Below are 24053 nucleotides of genomic sequence, written 5' to 3'. Positions count from 1 at the left end.
TACATTTTAGAAAACATGAAGCAGTTATCTCTAGCCTATTACATCTTGATATGGTTTGGTTGTGTCCCCACCCAAATCTCATCTTGAATTGTAGCTCCCATAATTCCCACCTGTTGTGTGAGAGACCCAATGGGAGATCATTGAATTATGGGGGCGTCTTTCCCATGCTGTTCTCATGATAGTGAATAAGTCTCATGAGATCTGATGGTTTTATAAAAAGGAGTTCCTCTGCATGTGCTCCCTTGCCTGCCGCCATGTAAGATGTGCCTTTGACCCCCATTCACCTTCTGGCATGATTGTGAGGCCTCCCCAGCTATGTGGAACTGTGAGTCAATTAAACCTCTTTCCTTTATAAATTACCCAGTCTTGGGTATGTCTTTATGAGCAGTGTGAGAACAGACTAATACACACCTCATTAACAAAGCTTCTATCACAAGCTTTGCAAGACCCACTGGGAAAATGTGTATGTATTAAAATAAAGAAACTATAGGCTCCTAAGTATAGTATTGAAGAAAATGTATCACTTCAAGAGCAGTGCAGGGGATGCTGCATTTAAGGCTGAATTCCCACCTATCCCAGTTCCTGTCTCCAAATATCTTCACCCATACTATCTATACATGTATCACTCCAGGACCCCACATTGCCAGAAATTCCTTAAGTTATTTGTTTATTTAAATTAACAATTGTGGTGTGGGGGTCGGGAAGTGAGAAGCAGAGGGGATGCAAGATGCAGGGCTGGTGTGGACACTTTGGCCCAATTATTTTTTCTTAGACATTTCCCCATACCAGCTGTACTGAGTCATTTTGATCAAGAGACAAGTTGGGTTAGAAAATTGGAAACCAAAACCACTTTAAAGAAAAGGCAGCTAGAGAATATCAGATGGGAAACAGCATTACCTCAGGAAGAAAACAAAGGTGACAAAGAGAGAGAAGGCTTTGTGAAAAGCTGGCTTTACTTATTTTTCACATATTGGGCAGGGTCAACTGAGTATCAGGAAAAATGGAGAAACATGTTTTTCCTTGTGTCCCTCTCACTCACACAGTCACCATAACCAATGCTAAAAATATTGTCATTTAGCATAAGCTGTGGGTTTTCACAGGTTTTTTTGTGTGGCCACTGTCGATAAATATCCATCTTATAAAATGGAAAGAAACATCTTAAAAGGAATTTTGTTATATAACTCATTCATAAGTTGGGGACTGCTTGTATTGCTTCCATTCTTTTAGCTGTCTCATTTAATGACAAATCTGGCTTTGCCTTTCAAAAAAACACACTAATAATTGTTCACTGCTTAAAATGGGAACAATGGATATATCCATAAATATACAATTGTCCAAACCCATTTTTTTCTGGAATTATGTTACTAGGCATAATTCAAATAATTATTTTGTTGCATTCTGTAATAAAATGGTATTTATTATAAAGGTTGTGACATATGTAATGCTCATGAGCTTGTCCAACCTGCCTTATTTTGTTGTTGTTGTTTTTGTTTTGTTTTGTTTCAGGCTTTTAGCAGCCTGAAGCCATAATTTTTGGTTTCTGTGTCTAATTGTAAGCAGGAAGGAGGGATGAGGAAGGGGTTTTACTGGCCCAACCAGAAACAGAAACTAAGAACCCATGACTGTACTTTCTCCCTTGGACACCCCTGCATGGTGAGTCTAAGACATAGAGGGTATTAAGAAAACCTTGTGTAAAATCAGAAAAAAAATTTTAAAGTACAAAAGAGAAAGAACATCTAAGACTAACCTTCATAGCTCAAATAGTACACGCCTAATAAAAAATATATTACTTCCTAGGAGATGTTATAGCAAATTGTGTCAATGCCACATGCAAATATAAAATGGATAAGCAAAAATCCTGAGCAACTTGCAAAACTACTGCTAACAATTATTTCCTATAATATATTTCAGACTATTGAAAAATTGTATAATATCATTTTGGGGGAGGTCATATGAGTTAGAAACCAATGTATTTTGAGCTTTTGTTTAGACATTTTCCTTAGTCTGAAACATTTTGTACAAATTCATAAACATAGGCTTTGCCAGGATTCCTTTGAAAAGGGAAAACAAAAACAATCACAGGATTAAGCAATTCATATTAACCATAAGAACAGAGGATATAGATTGCTCAAATGTACAATGGAGCATATGCTGAACCAGATTTTTCATCTTTCAGAATAGAAAAGAAATAAAATTGTCAGTATTTGTAATGATTTAATTCCAAGGAAAGGAGGAAAATGCTAAGATACTTATTATGAATTACTTTCTGCTGAAACAGGAATAGTTATTACTAAGACTGGGATATATTCATCTTTAGAGGCATAACAAGATTTTACATTGAAAGGAGAAGTGGTGTTAGGATTGATAGCCCATGTCAGTAGTGTAAAGGGATTTTTATGGTGTTTGCAAAAGAATGACTCAAACAACAAAACCACTTAAAATGGCGAATATGAAAATTTTCTTCTGAAGATAATTAATTGAGGTTTTAAAATGAGGAGAAACAGTATTCTGTATCATGAGGGAAAAATGCAGCAAAATAAGCAACTTTGTCAACTGAGATTTCTTTGGTAAAATAATAATGCTGCGATTTCAATTTCAGACATCACATACAAAATTTTATCATTTTTTAAAATGAGAGTTGCCATGTAATGGCATCATACTGCCCTTAACTTTAAAATGGTGCATGTAATAACAATGTGTGGGATGTAATTTATTTCTGGACATCTGTTCAGTCTACAGTTTGGTTAGGTCTATTTTCTCTGGAGGAAGTGGGCCCCTTTGTTATTCCAAAGAAAATAATTTCATGGTAAGATAGAAAGCATTTTTGCTACCCTTCACATAGTGATGCATACTGATTCAGCCTACTTCTACGGCCACGAAGACTGTCAAAATGTCTCAAGCTTTACTCTCCACCTTTCTGGAAGTGAGTCATGCTATTGAGATTGTCTAATTTCTGTGTTTGCTTTAAGAAGGAAGAGGCCTTCAAGGAGAGGGCTCCTGATGGACTCCTCCCAAAGCAAGCCTGCGTCCTACTCTATCAAATCCAAATTTCATCTTGTGTTAAAGATTTCCAACCAGACTTTTCTCCTTTTCTTTCTTCCCTCACACTTTCCCTTCCTCTTTATTCCATCTAGACTTCTATATACAGTTATGAATCACTCAACAACAGGGGTACATCCTGAGAAATGCATCGTTAGGCAATTTTGTTGTTGCTGAACAGCATAGCATGTACTTATACTAACCTAGATGGTACAGTCTACCTCACACCTAGGCTGTATGGTTTAGCCTTTTGTTCTTGGGCTACAAACCTGTACATGTCACTGTAATGAATACTGTAGGCAATTGTAACACATTGGTAAGTATCTGTGTATCTTAACAGAAAAGGTACAGTAAAAATCTGATGTTATAATCTTAAGGTGTCACTGCTATATATGCAGTCCATCATTGACTGAAATTTGTTAGGTGGTACATGACTATGTTTTATAATTTAAAAGATGTCAATTTATAATAAATAAATTTGAAAGAAAAGAATGCCCCTTTGATATTACTAAGATGTTTTAAATAACAAATATAAGAACATTAATTTTTACTTGTTACTATATTAATTTCTGTAATAAGCAGTTAATAAACATGTCATTATTCTCATATGAAACATATAAAATAGGATTCATTTTCATTTTTATAGAAGAGGACATTGAGGCAGCTTATTTTGTTTTCCTGCTGACACACAGGTGGTAAGTGGCAGAAATAGCACTTGAATACAGTTTTTTATCCAGTGCAAACATTCTTAATTACAAAGGAGAATAATACAACCCAAGGCAAAACCCTGGTGTAGACAAGTAAATAAATCATAATGTTATAGCAGATCAAAACTAATAATTCATATAGCTAAATCATTTGATTTAAAGTCTTATTAACTTTGGACTTTACATGATTTCTTTAAAACTGTAAATGCTGGTTAAATAATTTCCACTTTATCTCTTTTGACTAGACAACTTATATATCAGAGTCATGAAAGATAATGTTTTTCAGAATAAAATAAAGAGTAATATCAATGAGAGCTTACAAATCAAAGATTAATTAGAAGTTTTAGAAACAATGAACTGAATTCTATCAAATAATTATAATAGCTAACTTGAATACAGTAACTACACTCAACAAGACACTTATATAAACAAAGACATTGCCTATATTTGACTCATTTGAATATCACAATTACTCAATGGAGAAGTCAAAACTCACAGAGGTCTAAAAAATTGTCCTACATCCCATAGTTAATAAGTGGTGGAGCTGGCATTTGAATATAGAGAATTTCCAAAGCCAGTACTATGCTGTAATAAGATTATAAAAGACTCCTTTGTTAGTGTATCAAAAAATACTGTAAATCGTGAAATATGGTTTAGATTTATCACGAATAATGATGATTGTGGGAAACCCATTTTACTCAATTTCCAGGGAAAGTGACAAAACACTGAATCATTTGACAAATAAAAACATAATTTAATCTGATCATGGTTAATCAGATGAGTAGCTTGAAAAAAGAAAATCTATGACTTATAGTCAATATAACTTTTATTCTCCTTATGAAGCAAACTTTTCTATATTTGTAATTACTAAAATTATAAACTACTTGATGACAGAGACTATACTTTATTTATTCCTATATCTAAAACACCTGGAACTATGTATACAGTGGGTAATCAATAGCAGCTGTTGAATAAAGAATGAAGGATAAATAAAGGAATGAATTTCCAAAGTTGTACCAAAGTTTTTAAAGAAAATAAGTCCAGATAATGTAATATGTATAAAAATCTAAGTATATATGGTGAATATCCACTGTATTGTTATTTACAAACAAAATAAATATTGTTTTTCTCCTTTAGGTGAATGTTTATACTTACGGCTATAATCCATTTTGACTTGGGTTCTACTTTTCCTATCAAAAGATTGCTGTCTTTAATAATTAAATTCTCCCACCATGGTTTATTTTTAGCATCTGAAGGACAAATATGCATGATGCAATCTAATATTTATTGATGATAAGTAGTAAAGAAAACTAACGTGTGCACATTAAGTATTTTGCATAGACATTCATATAGGAAGATGAAATACGCCTTACTTTCACTAGTTGTCCCCGTTTAGTTGAGTCCTAACTTGAAAAGGAGAAATCAGACAGACCTGAGTTTAAATGGCAACTCTGCTGCATACTAAGTAAGCTAACTTTATAAACCTTTCAATCCACATTTTCATCATCTGCAAAACCACTATAACATCAGAAGAATTCTTTGAATAATTAAATGAAATATAGTTCAATGCCTACTACAAAACAAGAGCCCAATAAATGCTACCTTTCCTTTCCCAACTCCCTTCCTTCTATATATGAACTCTCTTAGGCTTATGTGTGGGAACACAGATCAGGATTAAAGATAAATTATAAATTCAAGAAAAAGGGAATTTTTTTTCTGGATGATCATTATTGCCTAAAGCAAAAATCAACCAACAACTTTGGTTGTTTCAGAAACGTGCCTTCATAAAATGATACATGGTACTTCAAAAACAATTAAGGCAAATGTTCACAAAAACAACTTATTTTTACAATAATATAGTCTTAAGTTTTATGTAAAAATACTTATTGTTTGTTTAAAAATAAGTGTTTATTTATATATAAATTTTAATTATTTTTAATTAAAAATCAATATATTTTATTGATGATATATATTTAAATAATTTTGTCAATATTATAAAATAATTTTAATTAAAGTTAATATGCATTATTTTATACATAAGAATTTATATAATACATATAAGAATTTTTAAAAATTTTATTATTATTGTACTTTAAGTTGTGGGGTATGTGTGCACAACGTGCAGGTTTGTTACATATGTATACATGTGCCGTGTTGGTGTGCTGCACCCATTAACTCGTCATTTAGCATTAGGTATATCTCCTAATGCTATCCCTCCCCGCTCCCCCCACCCCACAACAGTCCTCGGTGTGTGATGTTCACCCTCCTGTGCCCATGTGTTCTCATTGTTCAATTCCCACCTATGAGTGAGAACATGCAGTATTTGGTTTTTTATCCTTCCGATAGTTTGCTGGGAATGATGGTTTCCAGCTTCATCTATGTCCCTACAAAGGACATGAACTCATCCTTTTTTATGGCTGCATAGTATTCCATGGTGTATGTGTGCCACATTTTCTTAATCCAGTCTATCATTGTTGGACATTTGGGTTGGTTCCAAGTCTTTGCTATTGTGAATAGTGACGCAACAAACATACATGTGCACATGTCTTTATAGCAGCATGATTTATAATACTTTGGGTGTATACCCAGTATTGGGATGGCTGGGTCAAATGGTATTTCTAGTTCTAGATCCCTGAGGAATTGCCACACTGACTTCCACAAGGGTTGAACTAGTTTATAGTCCCACCAACAGTGTAGAAGTGTTCCTATTTCTCCACATCCTCTCCAGCACCTGTTGTTTCCTGACTTTTTAATGATTGCCATTCTAACTGGTGTGAGATGGTATCTCATTGTGGTTTTGATTTGCATTTCTCTGATGGCCAGTAATGATGAGCATTTTTTCATGTGTCTGTTGGCTGCATAAATGTCTTCTTTTGAGAAGCGTCTGTTCATATCCTTCACCCACTTTTTGATGGGGTTGTTTTTTTCTTGTAAATTTGTTTGAGTTCTTTGTAGATTCTGGATATTGGCCCTTTGTCAGATGAGTAGATTGCAAAAATTTTCTCCCAATCTGTAGGCTGCCTGTTCACTCTGATGGTAGTTTCTTTTGCTGTGCAGAAGCTCTTTAGTTTAATTAGATCCCATTTGTCAATTTTGGCTTTTGTTGCCATTGCTTTTGGTGTTTTAGACATGAAGTCCTTGCCCATGCGTATGTCCTGAATGGTATCGCTTAGGTTTTCTTCTAGGGTTTTTATGGTTTTAGGTCTAAAATGTAAGCCTTTAATCCATCTTGAATTAATTTTTGTATAAGGTGTAAGGAAGGGATCCAGTTTCAGCTTTCTACATATGGCTAGCCAGTTTTCCCAGCACCATTTATTAAATAGGGAATCCAACTTACAAGGGATGTGAAGGACCCCTTCAAGGAGAACTACAAACCACTGCTCCATGAAATAAAAGAGGATACAAACAAATGGAAGAGCATTCCATGCTCATGGGCAGGAAGAATCAATATTGTGAAAATGGCCATACTGCCCAAGGTCATTTATAGATTCAATGCCATCCCCATCAAGCTACCAATGACTTTCTTCACAGAATTGGAAAAAACTATTTTAAAGTTCATATGGAACCAAAAAACAGCCTGCATTGCCAAGTCAATCCTAATCCAAAAGAACAAAGCTGGAGGCATCACGCTACCTGACTTCAAACTATACTACAAGGCTACAGTAACCGAAACAGCAGGGTACTGGTACCAAAACAGAGATATAGACCAATGGAACAGAACAGAGCCCTCAGAAATAATGCTGCATATCTACAGCTATCTGATCTTTGACAAACCTGACAAAAACAAGCAATGGGGAAAGGATAATATATATAAGAATTTTAAATTAAATATCACTATAGAGATCTTCATATACTTAATCCAATCTCAGAGAATCTTGGGAAGTATGCTGGGTAGACATTTTTCATTACCCAGATGAGAAAAGGGAGACTCACTGAGATAACTGCTTAAGTGTTGCTGATGGCAGATTGCTTTTATGTATTATTATTACATATTATTATTATCTAGTAGTTTTTTCACTGTGTAATCTTGAATGTCCTCACATTTTCCTATGGATTCGCTGCACATGAAAACTTAATGTGCATATGTTATTTTTCTTTACTACTTATCATTAATAAATATTAGGTGGAGTTGGATTAAGCCAAGACTCAGATTACCTCTCTCTTTATACATATATAGTAGAGATATATATAAATATAAATAAATAAATACCTATATAAATGAGCTCTCTTTATACATATATAGTGGAGATATATATATGTGTATATATATATTTATTTATAAAGGTTATACTGTGGAGATATATAACTTTTATAAACATCATTCTAATAAACTATATCAAAATACAATTTTAAACTACTAGAGATTAGACAAACAATAATTTACATAAATTTTCACTAGTGTTTTGGTTGAAAAAAGATTAAATTTGGAGAAGAGTTTTTTTTTAACAGTTCCGACACATGCATTTTTAAATAACAGCACTTTCAGTTAATATGGCAGATAGAAAAAAACGGTGGGTGGTTAATTAGCACAGATTTTTTTTTTCAATTCTATCACTAGATATAAGAGCTTAGGCAAATGACTTGACCTATCAGGCCATATATAAATGATAATATTAGAGGAGGTAACCTCTATAAAATGAAAATATTAGAATAGGTGACCTCTAAATTTTCTCCTAGCTTTATGCCACTATTACACACACTCACAGGCTTATACTTTTTTATTGCAGGACTTTATTACTTCTAATAGGGAAATATTGACTAAGTAAAACTTGTCAGGAGCATTTGCAGGTAACATTTGGGATATTTGCAAATAATATTTATTCTCTAATGAGCCACAAGATGTTTTATTGGTTAAAATCTGCTTTCCATTAGAATCACTCTTACTAAAAACTTCTTGCTATATTTGTTTTTTCAGGAAAGCAGTGTTGTTAATAATTGTCACACTTTGAGTGAGTGTATCAACTCCCAGTTTTATTAAAGAGGCTTAGGAAATCTAGGATAATATGAAGAGTTTCTAAAAAGGATGTCTGAGCATCTGAATGATTTTTTAAACACACCCTCTTTATTATTAGTATCCAGTGTGATCAGAGTTTACAAGGAGGAGACTATGAAGTTCTTGAAAGTATTACTGAGCTTCAGCAATCAAAAGAAAGATGACTATAGTTGACACTTGAACAACACGGGTTTGAACTATGCAGGTCCACTTATTCACAGGTTTTCTTCTGCCTCTGCCACTGCTGAGACAGTAAAACCTACCAACCCCTCCTCTTCCTTCTCCTCCTCAGCCTAGTTAATGTGAAGATGAGGATGGAGACCTTTATGATGATCCACTTCCACTTAATGAATAGTAAATACATTTTCTCTTCCTTACGATTTTCTTAGTAACATTTTCTTCACTTTTCCTACTTTATTGTTAAGAATAGAGTATATAATACACATAACATGAAAAATATGAATTAATCAACTATTTATGTTATTGATAACATCCAGTCAACAGTAGGCTATTAGTAGTTAAGTTTTGGGGGAGTTAAAAGTTAGGCATGGAATTTTAGGACTGTGTGGGAGTTGGTGATCAAGAGTCAACTGTATTTTAGAATACACTTTCCAATGGTCTTTTATTTTTCTATTCTTATAAGAAAGCATCTTATATTTTTATCTTTTATATTTCTTAAGCACAAAAACCTTTTGTAAGCAATAAATGCAATGTGCTCTAAGTGTCTTTAGCAATATTATAGTAATATTTTAATCAATTATCAACTTGTTCTTAAGCTATGGATTTAAAAGCAAAATTGTAAGAAGTTTGTAGAGATTTCCTGCGCTAAAAAGCTTTCATTTATAAAGTTTTGATTCCAATACAATTCATAAAACTCATTCATGGGCTAGAAACACATGCACAGTCTATAGATAAAATGTCACTGTATTATCTATTATATTCATCTGATATCATGTTTTATTCCATGTATTGTCTAACACTAACTCATGAGCCTTTAGTGGCTAAGATATATTAAGAACTCTTATGTTTTGACAATGTCATTTAAGTCAGAGTATTCCTCTTCACAATATCTGATAAAATTTTTAAAGGATAAATTATACTTTTTAATACAGTATAATAAGAATTAAGTCTTTTTTTGCATGTAATTTATGAGAGATTTAGCATATAATTATTAAATAATAGGTAATTAAAATCTGAGATTAAAACCTGCTCCAAACCACATAAAAATGCATAAAAAGAGGCATAATTTCTTCTTTGGAAACATGTATGTTATTTTTTCTAAGATTACTGCAAATGAACAGGAGAGCTCATTACTTGAATGAGATGTCTCCTAGGTATGCTAGGCTAAATCCTATTTCAATACAATTATGAAAATTACAGTTCCAGTCAAATAACTTATATAGGTCACACCTGAACAATAGATCAAATAACTTACACATAAATCAGCGCAGAAAAGGAGTCATTGATGGCTATTCACATGAAATTATACTCAGAGGGCCGAGAAATTGTGAGGGAGTGAAGTAGATGTCACTTGGTTCTTGTATAAAGAGCTTATGTCAGTCCTGTCAGTTTAAAAAATTCAACCATTTTCCAATGAGTATTGTACAGAATTGAAATTATGTTTAGAAACAGAATTATATATATAAAAACAAAACTTTAAGACAGTCTAGTCTTTTAGGTGTTGAAAAAGGTTTGTTTTGGCTGAATGATTTCATTGTCTATGTCAGGGTATTAAGATGATAAAAAATTTCTATGTCAAAAAGGAATTTCTCACTTATTTCATATCTTGTAACTCACGCAGATTTGCAGGTTTCAAAAATTGTTATATATGACAGAAAAATCTGATTCTTAAATTATCCCTGTACCCAGAACTATGTAAACATGCCCGTAACCTGCTCTGAATACTCAAAATAGACTTTCATACATTTAGAGTTCATTTTTTAAATCAAAGAGCAGTTTTTAAAAGTGTAAACATTTTGAATTATAAATTTTATAGATTTCTGATTTAAAATATATGGCCGTTCATAACTACAACAAAAAGTAAGTGGCAGAATGCTTTGTGTGAAGTTGTAACATACATAACCTTCAGACAGGCAGGTAAAAGAAACGTGTTCTCTCTGCCTTTCTCACACCTCAAAAATAAATAAAATATATTTCAGATAAACTTCATTTATATCATCGTGATGATGATTAATTATACCCAATCATTCAAAGTTAAGATGTAATTTATGCATCAAAGTTCTTTGGGGCTAAAAAAGTTATTATGTAGGAATAATTTGTATATATCCTATAAAATTATTTAGAAATTTCTACTTTTTATATATCAAACTTACATTTTTTTCCATTGAACTTGACTCTAGTTTGATATGTACTAAGATATAGATTTTTCATTTTGTTAATTTATTATACTATGTTTTACTCTAATATTTGTTTGAAACTTTTGAAACATTGAGTTTGAAATGCAATTTCAAATACAGTTTCAAAAATATTAAATGTGATACAACGTGGGTCATCAACACGGGTTTTGCTTTTCTATCTTTATGTTATTGTTCTTCATATTCACATATTCAAAATTTATAATTACCTGCATCTTGAAAATTTTATATTGTCACCAATTTTACCATAAAGATTGACATCAACATGTACTTTGCTTAGTGAGAACATATTTAGGAAAACTATATTATCATCAAACAATAGCAAGGAAATACATTTCTAGGAAACACACTTTTAGTTAAGTTGTGAGATTAGAAACAAATGTACTAATGAGAATATGGTGTAGATTTTAAGCCTGCAGATAGCTGCCATTTTTTAATAATCCCAATTTAGTGATTATAAATAAACCAAGCACATCAATAGTATTTAAAATTTTGTTCATAATAAGTAAAAACTTTTTATCACATATGGAGAAAATGAGGCACTTTGATTACATTTAGCTTATTACTGTTTTCTTCTTTAGAATTTAAGATGATACTATGCTAGTCAAAAGATATGATGGAGACGTCATAAACGTTTTCTGCCCCATAAATGTATCACAAAGATTACTTTGCCCTCTTATCTAAGAGGATTATAGGACAAATGATTTTCAGTTTACTCCAGTAAATTGAAAGAGAAGGCTCAACTTGCTTACTCTACTAATTTACTATCTTAGAAAATAGAAGTTAGTATTTCTATAAAAGACATTTGTAAGCTCTAATTTTACAGATTTATCATCATCATTGTGTCATTAAAGTACTTACTGTTCTATTAGGAATTCTGGAGTATGTTTTTCTTTGTTTTCTTTCTTTCAGAATTATTCTGTTTTTCTAAAAGGAAAACAATATATACAGAGGTTACTTGACTACACATAGTTCAGAATCATTTTTGTCATAAATATGTTAATTTTATTATTTAATATTTCTACTTAAAATTTTACTATATATTCCAATAAAAATAATGTCATATATATCCATATTTAGTATATATAATACAGATAGTTTGGATTTTAAAGTTGTTTGATGAGCTAGAGATTGAGAGTCTGTGGATAGTTTATATACTGATTTTGTGAAAAGTCAATTATGCTTTCTATAGTGTTTTAATCTGAAATTAGAGTAACACTAATCTAGGCAGACATTAGAGAATATTACATTTATTAAGAAATAAATCACATGATTCTTAGTCAATTAAATATCTGGTGCTGTCTCAAGTACCAATATGACTATTACAAATCAACCTAGTTCAGCCCCATGTTACTTTTAAGTTTTATATTTTTCACCGATGTTAGAAACACCTCAATATGTTATACATATTTGCCTATTTTCAGAAGCTAATCAATATCTAGATATAACCTACTAACTATTCTAGTACATAGGATAAACATACATGTATTTAAATATACATGTTTATATACATATTAATAGATATGTATGTACATACACACACAAATAAATATGTATATATTACAAGCCCATCAGGAATTAAGAGAAAAATGATTGCACGTCATTGCATAAAAAAGATAAACTTTCAGTTTAAAGAGTAAAAAAATTAAACCCTTCTCAAGAGGCAACATTAAGAATTGCTTTAATGTAATAAAGATATCATGAATTTCTGATTTGGTTTGACATGTTAACAACTCATAAATGAAAATTTCCATGGTGCTACAGACAAGTACCTTTTCATATAAGTTCTCATCATTTTCAGGCTTCAAAAAATTTAGGTATCATGAAAATGAGGAAAGAATGAAATATTTAAAATAGGTCTTATAATAGGTATGTTACTCTGTTTTTAGGAGTTCTCATGGCATCTATTTTCAACAGAAATACAAAAATATTTTAATATCTGCAGCTTTAGCTATTGGGTCACACAGGTAACTCAGCATAAAATATCTAAAGTGACAGCAGTATTTCCAAAGCCACATTTACTGCATCTGCTCAACAGTTAAATCTCCAAGATCTGCTTTTCCTTTATTCCTGCTTGAAACTCAACTGTTTCTTAGTAAAATCCATTTGGAAGAACAATGTTAAAATGCACCTAGGTTTGCCTGACTGCCTCTAAAAACATGACTTAGAACCATAATCAATTTTAGATATGCTTTGTACAGTTTTAGTATACGGACACTTCTTTTTTATTAAAACAAAAACTAAAGCAAGATTCTGTGGACATACACATTAAGGTAAACAGAGTGACACAGAGCTTCTTACAAGAAATATGGGAAAAAAACCTGTTAAATAAGACAAAGACATTCTATTAAAAAATAAGAGAATAATTGACACTATATACATTGTACATTATTACTTACCAAGGGCCAGGCTTCCCAAAGGGATGCAGTGAAAGGATTAAACAGTGTTTTTGACTTACGAGCCATCTGTGGGGATTTGATTTCATTTTGGTTTTGCATGCATATCTATCACAAGGATGAATGGGCAAACTTGTTCTACTGTAGGGGACAAACAACTATTTTATTCTTGGTGGTAGAATCAGGGAGGAGCCAAGATGGCCGAATAGGAACAGCTCCTGTCTACAGCTCCCAGCGTGAGTGACGCAGAAGACGGGTGATTTCTGCATTTCCATCTGAGGTACCGGGTTCATCTCACTTGGGAGTGCCAGACAGTGGGCGCAGGTCAGTGGGTGCGCGCACCGTGCGCAAGCCGAAGCAGGGCGAGGCATTGCCTCACTTGGGAAGCGCAAGGGGTCAGGGAGTTCCCTTTCCGAGTCAAAGAAAGGGGTGACAGACACACCTGGAAAATAGGATCACTCCCACCCGAATACTGCGCTTTTCCGACCGGCTTAAAAAATGGCGGACCACGAGATTATACCCCGCACCTGGCTCCAAAGGTCCTACGCCCACGGAATCTCACTGATTGCTAGCACAGCAGTCTCAGATCAAACTGCAAGGCGGCAGCGAGGCTGGGGGAGGGGCGCCCGCCATTGCCCAGGCTTGCGTAGGTAAACAAAGCAGCCAGGAAGCTCGAACTAGGAGGAGCCCACCACAGTGCCAGGAGGCCTGCCTGCCTCTGTAGGCTCCACCTCTGGGGGCAGGGCACAGACAAACAAAAAGACAGCAGTAACCTCTGCAGACTTAAATGTTCCTGTCTGACAGCTTTGAAGAGAGCAGTGGTTCTCCCAGCATGCAGCTGGAGATCTGAGAACTGGCAGACTGCCTCCTCAAGTGGGTCCCTGACCCCCGAGCAGCCTAAGTGGGAGGCACCCCCCAGCAGGGGCACACTGACACCTCACACGGCAGGGTACTCCAACAGACCTGCAGCTGAGGGTCCTGTCTGTTAGAAGGAAAACTAACAAACAGAAAGGACATCCACACCAAAAACCCATCTGTACATCACCATCATCAAAGACCAAAAGTAGATAAAACCACAAAGATGGGGAAAAAACAGAACAGAAAAACTGGAAACTCTAGAAAGCAGAGTGCCTCTCCTCCTCCAAAGGAACGCAGTTCCTCACCAGCAACGGAACAAACCTGGATGGAGAATGACTTTGGCGAGCTGAGAGAAGAAGGCTTCAGACGATCAAATTACTCTGAGCTACGGGAGGACATTCAAACCAAAGGCAAAGAAGTTGAAAACTTTGAAAAAAATTTAGAAGAATGTATAACTAGAATAACCAGTACAGAGAAGTGCTTAAAGGAGCTGATGGAGCTGAAAACCAAGGCTCAAGAACTACGTGAAGAATGCAGAAGCCTCAGGAGCCGATGTCATCAACTGGAACAAAGGGTATCAGCAATGGAAGATGAAATGAATGAAATGAAGCGAGAAGGGAAGTTTAGAGAAAAAAGAATGAAAAGAAATGAGCAAAGCCTCCAAGAAATATGGGACTATGTGAAAAGACCAAATCTACGTCTGATTGGTGTACCTGAAAGTGATGGGGAGAATGGAACCAAGTTGGAAAACACTCTGCAGGATATTATCCAGGAGAACTTCCCCAATCTAGCAAGGCAGGCCAACGTTCAGATTCAGGAAATACAGAGAACGCCACAAAGATACTCCTCAAGAAGAGCAACTCCAAGACACATAATTGTCAGATTCACCAAAGTTGAAATGAAGGAAAAAATGTTAAGGGCAGCCAGAGAGAAAGTTCGGGTTACCCTCAAAGGGAAGCCCATCAGACTAACAGCAGATCTCTCAGCAGAAACCCTACAAGCCAGAAGAGTGGGGGCCAATATTCAACATTCTTAAAGACAAGAATTTTCAACCCAGAATATCATATCCAGCCAAACTAAGCTTCATAAGCGAAGGAGAAATAAAATACTTTACAGACAAGCAAATGCTGAGAGATTTTGTCACCACCAGGCCTGCCCTAAAAGAGCTCCTGAAGGAAGCGCTAAACATGGAAAGGAACAACTGGTACCAGCTGCTGCAAAATCATGCTAAAATGTAAAGACCATCGAGACTAGGAAGAAACTGCATAAACTAACCAGCAAAAGAACCAGCTAACATCATAATGACAGGATCAAATTCACACATAACAATATTAACTTTAAATGTAAATGGACTAAGTGCTCCAATTAAAAGACACAGACTGGCAAATTGGATAAAGAGTCAAGACCCATCAGTGTGCTGTATTCAGGAAACCCATCTCACATGCAGAGACACACATAGGCTCAAAATAAAAGGATGGAGGAAGATCTACCAAGCAAATGGAAAACAAAAAAAGACAGGGGTTGCAATCCTAGTCTCTGATAAAACAGACTTTAAACCAACAAAGATCAAAAGAGACAAAGAAGGCCATTACATAATGGTAAAGGGATCAATTCAACAAGAAGATCTAACTATCCTAAATATATATGCACCCAATCCAGGAGCACCCAGATTCATAAAGCAAGTCCTGAGTGACCTACAAAGAGAATTAGACTCCCACACATTAATAATGGGAGACTTTAACACCCCACTGTCAACATTAGACAGATCAATGAGACAGAAAATCAACAAGGATACCCAGGAATTGAACTCAGCTCTGCACCAAGCGGACCTAATAGACATCTACAGAACCCTCCACCCCAAATCAACAGAATATACATTTTTTTCAGCACCGCACCACACCTATTCCAAAATTGACCACATACTTGGAAGTAAAGCTCTCCTCAGCAAATGTAAAAGAACAGAGATTATAACAAACTATCTCTGAGACCACAATGCAATCAAACTAGAACTCAGGATTAAGAATCTCACTCAAAACCGCTCAACTACATGGAAACTGAACAACCTGCTCCTGAATGACTACTGGGTACATAACGAAATGAAGGCAGAAATAAAGATGTTCTTTGAAACCAATGAGAACAAAGACACAACATACCAGAATCTCTGGGACACATTCAAAGCAGTGTGTAGAGGGAAATTTATAGCACTAAATGCCCACAAGAGAAAGCAGGAAAGATCCAAAATTGACACCCTAATATCACAATTAAAAGAACTAGAAAAGCAAGAGCAAACACATTCAAAAGCTAGCAGAAGGCAAGAAATAACTAAAATCAGAGCAGAACTGAAGGAAATAGAGACACAGAAAAACCTTCAAAAAATTAATGAATCCAGGAGCTGATTTTTTGAAAGGATCAACAAAATTGATAGACCACTAGCAAGACTAATAAAAAAAGAGAGAAGAATCAAATAGATGCAATAAAAAATGATAAAGGGGATATAACCACCGATCCCACAGAAATACAAACTACCATCAGAGAATACTACAAACACCTCTACACAAATAAACTAGAAAATCTAGAAGAAATGGATAAATTCCTCAACACATACACTCTCCCAAGACTAAACCAGGAAGAAGTTGAATCTCTGAATAGACCAATAACAGGATCTGAAATTGTGGCAATAATCAATAGCTTACCAACCAAAAATAGTCCAGGACCAGATGGATTCACAGTCGAATTCTACCAGAGGTATAAGGAGGAGCTGTTACCATTCCTTCTGAAACTATTCCAATCAATAGAAAAAGAGGGAATCCTCCCTAACTCATTTTATGAGGCCAGCATCATTCTGATACCAAAGCCGGGCAGAGACACAACCAAAAAAGAGAATTTTAGACCAATATCCTTGATGAACATTGATGCAAAAATCCTCAATAAAATACTGGCAAAATGAATCCAGCAGCACATCAAAAAGCTTATCTACCATGATCAAGTGGGCTTCATCCCTGGGATGCAAGGTTGGTTCAATATACGCAAATCAATAAATATAATCCAGCATATAAACAGAGCCAAAGACAAAAAGCACATGATTATCTCAATAGATGCAGAAAAAGCCTTTGACAAAATTCAACAACCCTTCATGCTAAAAACTCTCAATAAATTAGGTATTGATGTGATGTATTTCAAAATAATAAGAGCTATCTATGACAAACCCACAGCCAATATCATACTGAATGGGCAAAAACTGGAAGCATTCCCTTTGAAAACTGGCACAAGACAGGGATGCCCTCTCTCACCACTCCTATTCAACATAGTGTTGGAAGTTCTGGCCAGGGCAATTAGGCAGGAGAAGGAAATAAAGGGTATTCAATTAGGAAAAGAGGAAGTCAAATTGTCCCTGTTTGCAGATGACATGATTGTATATCTAGAAAACCCCATTGTCTCAGCCCAAAATCTCCTTAGGCTGATAAGCAACTTCAGCAAAGTCTCAGGATACAAAATCAATGTACAAAAATCACAAGCATTCTTATACACCAACAACAGACAAACAGAGAGCCAAATCATGAGTGAAATCCCATTCACAATTGCTTCAAAGAGAATAAAATACCTAGGAACCCAATTTACAAGGGATGTGAAGGACCTCTTCAAGGAGAACTACAAACCACTGTTCAATGAAATAAAAGAGGATACAAACAAATGGAAGAACATTCCATGCTCATGGGTAGGAAGAATCAATATCGTGAAAATGGCCATACTGCCCAAGGTCATTTATAGATTCAATGCCATCCCCATCAAGCTACCAATGACTTTCTTCACAGAACTGGAAAAAACTACTTTAAAGTTCATATGGAACCAAAAAAGAGCCCGCATTGCCAAGTCAATCCTAAGCAAAAAGAACAAAGCTGGAGGCATCACACTACCTGACTTCAAACTACACTACAAGGCTACAGTAACCAAAACAGCATGGTACTGGTACCAAAACAGAGATATAGATCAATGGAACAGAACAGAGCCCTCAGAAATAACACCGCATATCTACAACTATCTGATCTTTGACAAACCTGAGAAAAACAAGCAATGGGGAAAGGATTCCCTATTTAATAAATGGTGCTGGGAAAACTGGCTAGCCATATGTAGAAAGCTGAAACTGGATCCCTTCCTTACACCTTATACAAAAATCAATTCAAGATGGATTAAAGACTTACATGTTAGACCTAAAACCATAAAAACCCTAGAAGAAAACCTAGGCAATAACATTCAGGACATAGGCATAGGCAAGGACTTCATGTCTAAAACACCAAAAGCAATGGCAACAAAAGCCAAAATTGACAAATGGGATCTAATTAAACTCAAGAGCTTCTGCACAGCAAAAGAAACTACCATCAGAGTGAACAGGCAACCTACAAAATGGGAGAAAATTTTCGCAACCTACTCATCTGACAAAGGGCTAATATCCAGAATCTACAATGAACCCAAACAAATTTACAAGAAAAAAACAAAGAACCGCATCAAAAAGTGGGCAAAGGACATGAACACACACTTCTCAAAAGAAGACATTTATGCCGGCAAAAAACACATGAAAAAATGCTCACCATCACTGGCCAGCAGAGAAATGCAAATCAAAACCACAATGAGATACATCTCACACCAGTTAGAATGGCGATCATTAAAAAGTCAGGAAACAACAGGTGCTGGAGAGGATGTGGAGAAATAGGAACACTTTTACACTGTTGGTGGGACTGTAAACTAGTTCAACCATTGTGGAAGTCAGTGTGGCGATTCCTCAGGGATCTAGAACTAGAAATACCATTTGACCCAGCCATCCCATTACTGGGTATATACCCAAAGGACTATAAATCGTGCTGCTGTAAAGACACATGCACACGTATGTTTATTGCGGCATTATTCACAATAGCAAAGACTTGGAACCAACTCAAATGTCCAACAATGATAGACTGGATTAAGAAAATGTGGCACATATACACCATGGAATACTATGCAGCCATAAAAAAGGATGAGTTCATGTCCTTTGTAGGGACATGGATGAAATTGGAAATCATCATTCTCAGTAAACTATCGCAAGAACAAAAAACCAAACACTGCATATTCTCACTCATAGGTGGGAATTGAACAATGAGATCACATGGACACAGGAAGGGGAATATCACACTCTGGGGACTGTTGTGGGGTGGGGGGAGGGGGAAGAGATAGCATTGGAAGATATACCTAATGCTAGATGACGAGTTAGTGGGTGCAGCGCACCAGCATGGCACATGCATACATATGTAACTAACCTGCACAATGTGCACATGTACCCTAAATCTTAAAGTATAATAAAAAAAAATAAAAAAATAAAAAATAATAAAAAATAAAAAAATAAAAAATAAGTGTGGTAGAATCAATTTAAAAAAACTATTTTATTCTTAATCTATGCTCTGAATATGGATTGGCACAGCATTTTTCTGGTAGCTAATTTCTATCTCTTGCATGTATAAATGGCTTGTCTTTATTTTAGAGGAGAAAGTGAACATAGCAAAGGATTATTTTGCACCTTCCATCATCTATCTGATGTTTCAGTAATGTAATTAGTATTAACTGACTCAGATAATTTTCTCTTATCAAGGCTTGATACTTTTATGTTTTTGTACAATACTTTTAAAGAACATTAATCTGTTTAGGTAGGGTTGTGTATTTTTCACAAAATATTATATACATTCATAGTTGGTAAAGCTGATGACTTTTTAGTGTTTTTTTGTATCTAGTTTTAGAAACAGGCTTGACATGGAGAAAAAAAAAATCTGAGATTTAGGGATTATTATTGCTTCGACAGTGGCTAGAAAGCAAACTGCTCACACCCTGTAGACCTAACCATAGTCTATTTACTGAATTAAGCAAAACACTGCATGCTTTAGGCATCAGAAATATACAAATAATTTTTGCGGCATTTTTGGGGAGGAAGACAACTATTTATATTCATTTTAATGTTGGATATTTAAAAGTGCATAGCTGTATGTTTTTAAAAAGATAACTTACTTTCAAGAATGACAAATAACTCATATTTACATCCAGGTTTTGTTTTTAAATATATCAAGCATTTCTTTTGAGGAGAATATTGATTTTATTTGAGGCTTCAGTAGCATACTGCTGAGCTAAATATTTATTTAGTATTGGCTTTAAAGAGGGCACTGTGAATCCTTGTTCCATGGCTACTTATAAACACTATCCCTTTAACCCATGATGGACTAGAATGGCAGTAGAATCCTAGTCCTAAGGTTTAAATTTCAAAACTGTAAAATATTAATAAACTCAGAGTTTTCTGTCTTGGACCCTCTCCCACTGAAATGCCAAAACTTGTGGTTAGAAAATAGTTACAAGGTTGATGTGCACAGATATCCTCAGCACAGATATCACTAATCCTAAGGGATTTTGTTACATATCTTTTGACTTAAATTCTTATTATTGGAACAGCAGTCAGTAAGCAGGGATTATTTTTGAAAGGACACTGTCCAGATCATTATTGTTAATGTAAGCTTTTCAACACAAAAATAAAGCACTGTATGGCAACTAAATTCACTGCATGATTCTAGATTGGATCCTGGACCAGTGGGAAATAAAACAATTAACTGTTAAGAACATTATTAGGACAGTAGATGAAATTTGAATATAGATTGTGATTTAGATAATGGTATTATATTAAAGATAAATTGCCTGTATTGGACAACTATATATATATATATATATATATATATATATGTGTGTGTGTGTGTGTGTGTATATATATATGTGTGTGTGTGTGTGTGTGTATATATGTGTGTGTGTGTATATATATGTGTATATATATGTGTATATATATGTGTATATATATATGTGTGTGTATATATATATGTGTATATATATATATTCATATATTCACAGAGAGAGAGAAGATAGAGAAAAAATGACATATGACAAAAGGTAAATAATTAGTGAGTCAAGGTAGAGGGCATATGAGAACCTGTACTATCCCTGCAGCTTTTCGTGAGTATTTAAAATTATAGAGCAATAAACATTACCAAAAAAAGACCATACAACTATCCTTTAAAAATATTGAACAAAAATAAGATGCCATTTTCATTATCAATACTGTATTACATGAAACTGTGGCTATTATATTTTGTTCATTAAGCACAACATTATCTGATTGTGTCTACAGCTATAGAAGATAATAATGTTTACCTGGATAACTACTAAAGAGTATTAGGTAGTGAAAGAAAAAGAATTCATCAAGTAATAGAGTAAACAAAGAAATGTTCTATGGTTACAGGTAACCACTAGAAGTACCTGTGGGGTTGCTGGTAGGAACAGTATGGAAGGCAATCGTTCAGAATATGGACTTTCTTGGAAATGAAGGTAGAAGGCCAAAAGATTGTACCCCATATTTAGGGCAGAAGAATTTTCCTATTTTTTCTCTTTTGTTGTCTAACCATTGAGAACCATGTAAGAGGCATAAGTCTACAAGCCCGCTCTCCTTATGACAGAACAAATGTTTACTAACAAAGATTTTAAAAAGGGAAAGGGGGCAGGGATGAAGGAACTACTCATTTTTTCTGTTGTGACACTTTATTATACAAGTCAACAAATACGAAAACATCTGTTGGCAGCCAGAGTTACAATAATCACATACTGGGTTCAATCATGTTTAACATTTCATTATACTCAAAATAATTATTTTAGAAAGGGAGGATGACAATGAGGCAGGATGGCACTAAGTCAGGAGAGCTAGTATGTACCTTGAAAAAAACAGGATGGGAATTAATTAAATGAGAAGCTTGGGGAAGTTAATTGGGACTGAGTGACGATAAGGGCACTATCAAAGCATGAAGAAACAAAACTATTTACCAAAATGTATAACGGAAAGTCACATTGAGCACATCTAACTGAAATCTGCAGAGATGTGAATATCAGGAGCAGAATTGTACCTGGGGGGGCTTCGGTTGGTCTCCAGCCCCTAGAATAGTACCTGTCACATAAATAAATGTTCAATTAATAAGGTTACATAATGACAAAAGTAAAATTCTGTATCTTATAATCCTATTTCTGATGCCTCTATTTAGTCCATAACCTTAGGCAAATCACTTCATCTATTTTGACCTTGATTTCATTAGCTGTGAAATGAGAGAGTGGGAGAAGTTGATTCTCCAAGGTGACTTCCAGCCTTAAATATTTCTGCATACAGGTCCGTTTATTAAAATGGGCCATTGTGAACACTCTCGTGAAAGAGAATAGCCTGATATGAATTATATAAAGAGAAATGAGAAAAATAGAAAAGATGAATAAAGGATCAATGCACTGATTCAAATAATGAAAAGTAAGTACCACTGAAAGGGGCTTTAATATAAAGGAGAGAATGCCAAAGGTAATTTATGGTTTTTGTATGCATGAACTGACATTCACATGTACTATTGATATAGGTATGCAGATATAGAAATCTTTATTTTTTCTTTTTATTACAGTCAGAGTGACTCTACACACTTCCTGCTTCCACGTTTAGCATCCCCAAGTGAAGAGAAATGAAGAGTGTTCAAAAGATGCTACAAAATGGTAGGAGTTTATGTAAACATTCTTTTACTACAGGGTCATATAATTGAGACTACTCATTGTAGAGGAAAAAAAGCTGAATAAATTCTTAGCATCTATATTTAATTCCATGAAGAGCTAATTCAATACCCATCTGGCAATTACTGACACCTCCATGAAGCTTTCCATACCAACAATGGCTTCCTTAGGTATTTTTTTTCCTACAAGCTTGTCAGGTACTTACATTCTGTAACACAAAATTCAACACTTACTTACACATGATCTATTTTCCCAGTTTCATCAATGCTCATTTCGTCTTGACAACTAGAGGAGGCCATGCACTATATATTTGTGCTTCCCTGTAATAAGCTGGTACTTAAAATGAGTAGTTGTTAGATAAATTCTCATCAATGAATGGAGATGAGCAGAAAATACTCTGAGCTTAAAAACTGGACAGGAATGTTGATTGGCAACTGCCAAAGATGACTTCTCAGCCATGAAGGCTGGATGGTTCCTGGGACTTCTGTGATGCCTCTACCTTGTTTTTTGTTTGTTTGTTTTGTTTTCTCATTGTTATATTGTCCTAGGTGTTCTTGGAAAGAGAGGCCAGGGCACTTATCATATGAGGTTCAAAGATGTACAGTTCTTTAATGAGAAAGGTCTATTTAAAAAGCATTACAAGCAACTGAAGCTACGGCTTCAAGTCTCCTTGCCAGTTGAGTCTGCAGGGGTGAGCAGGGGTCATTTTCTCAGCTATATCAAAACAGAGCAGAATGTCTCTTATGATTCTATGTACAAATCAAGACCACCATGGCAATATTCCTATAGGAAGCTGGCATGGCAGTGATGGCAGAATGGGTGGCTTTGTGGGCAGGAAGTGGTGGGTAAACAAAGGGGACTACAGAAGAGGAGGAAGGCATGAGGGAAAGAGAATGCAAAGGAATTATTTCATTTCCAGAAGGTATTGATATCTACACAGATTCTGATGCTACAACCGTTAGAGTCTGGAGAATATTGAGATAAAACAGATACATAATTGTTGGCTTCATAAAAAGCAGAAGCCAACCAAAAATCTTTACAAAGTGCTCTAAGGTAACTGCCTAAACTCTACACATTTCCTATAAGGATGGAGGAT

At 34.8% G+C, this 24053-nt stretch overlaps 1 protein-coding gene across 2 annotated transcripts in view; it reads right to left on the bottom strand.

Moving 5' to 3' along the window:
- Positions 1-24053, bottom strand: part of SYT1 (synaptotagmin 1) — a 577710-nt gene that overhangs the window by 385499 nt on the left and 168158 nt on the right. Inside the window, exons 1-2 of one of the 2 annotated variants that reach the window (XM_055358751.2) lie at positions 13514-13635; positions 11976-12041 (exon numbers count right to left, since the gene is read on the bottom strand). The gene's annotated coding sequence lies outside the window, so the exon portion shown is untranslated. Of the gene's footprint in view, positions 1-11975; positions 12042-13513; positions 13636-24053 lie in introns of those variants that run through there. The other variant, XM_004053612.5, reaches the window with a different exon arrangement.

The sequence above is a fragment of the Gorilla gorilla genome, chromosome 10 (assembly GCF_029281585.2).
Source record: "Gorilla gorilla gorilla isolate KB3781 chromosome 10, NHGRI_mGorGor1-v2.1_pri, whole genome shotgun sequence".
In the NCBI taxonomy this organism is placed as follows: Eukaryota; Metazoa; Chordata; class Mammalia; order Primates; family Hominidae; genus Gorilla; species Gorilla gorilla.
Note: the sequence above shows the minus strand (reverse complement) of the source record. Positions and strands in the feature narration are given on the sequence as shown.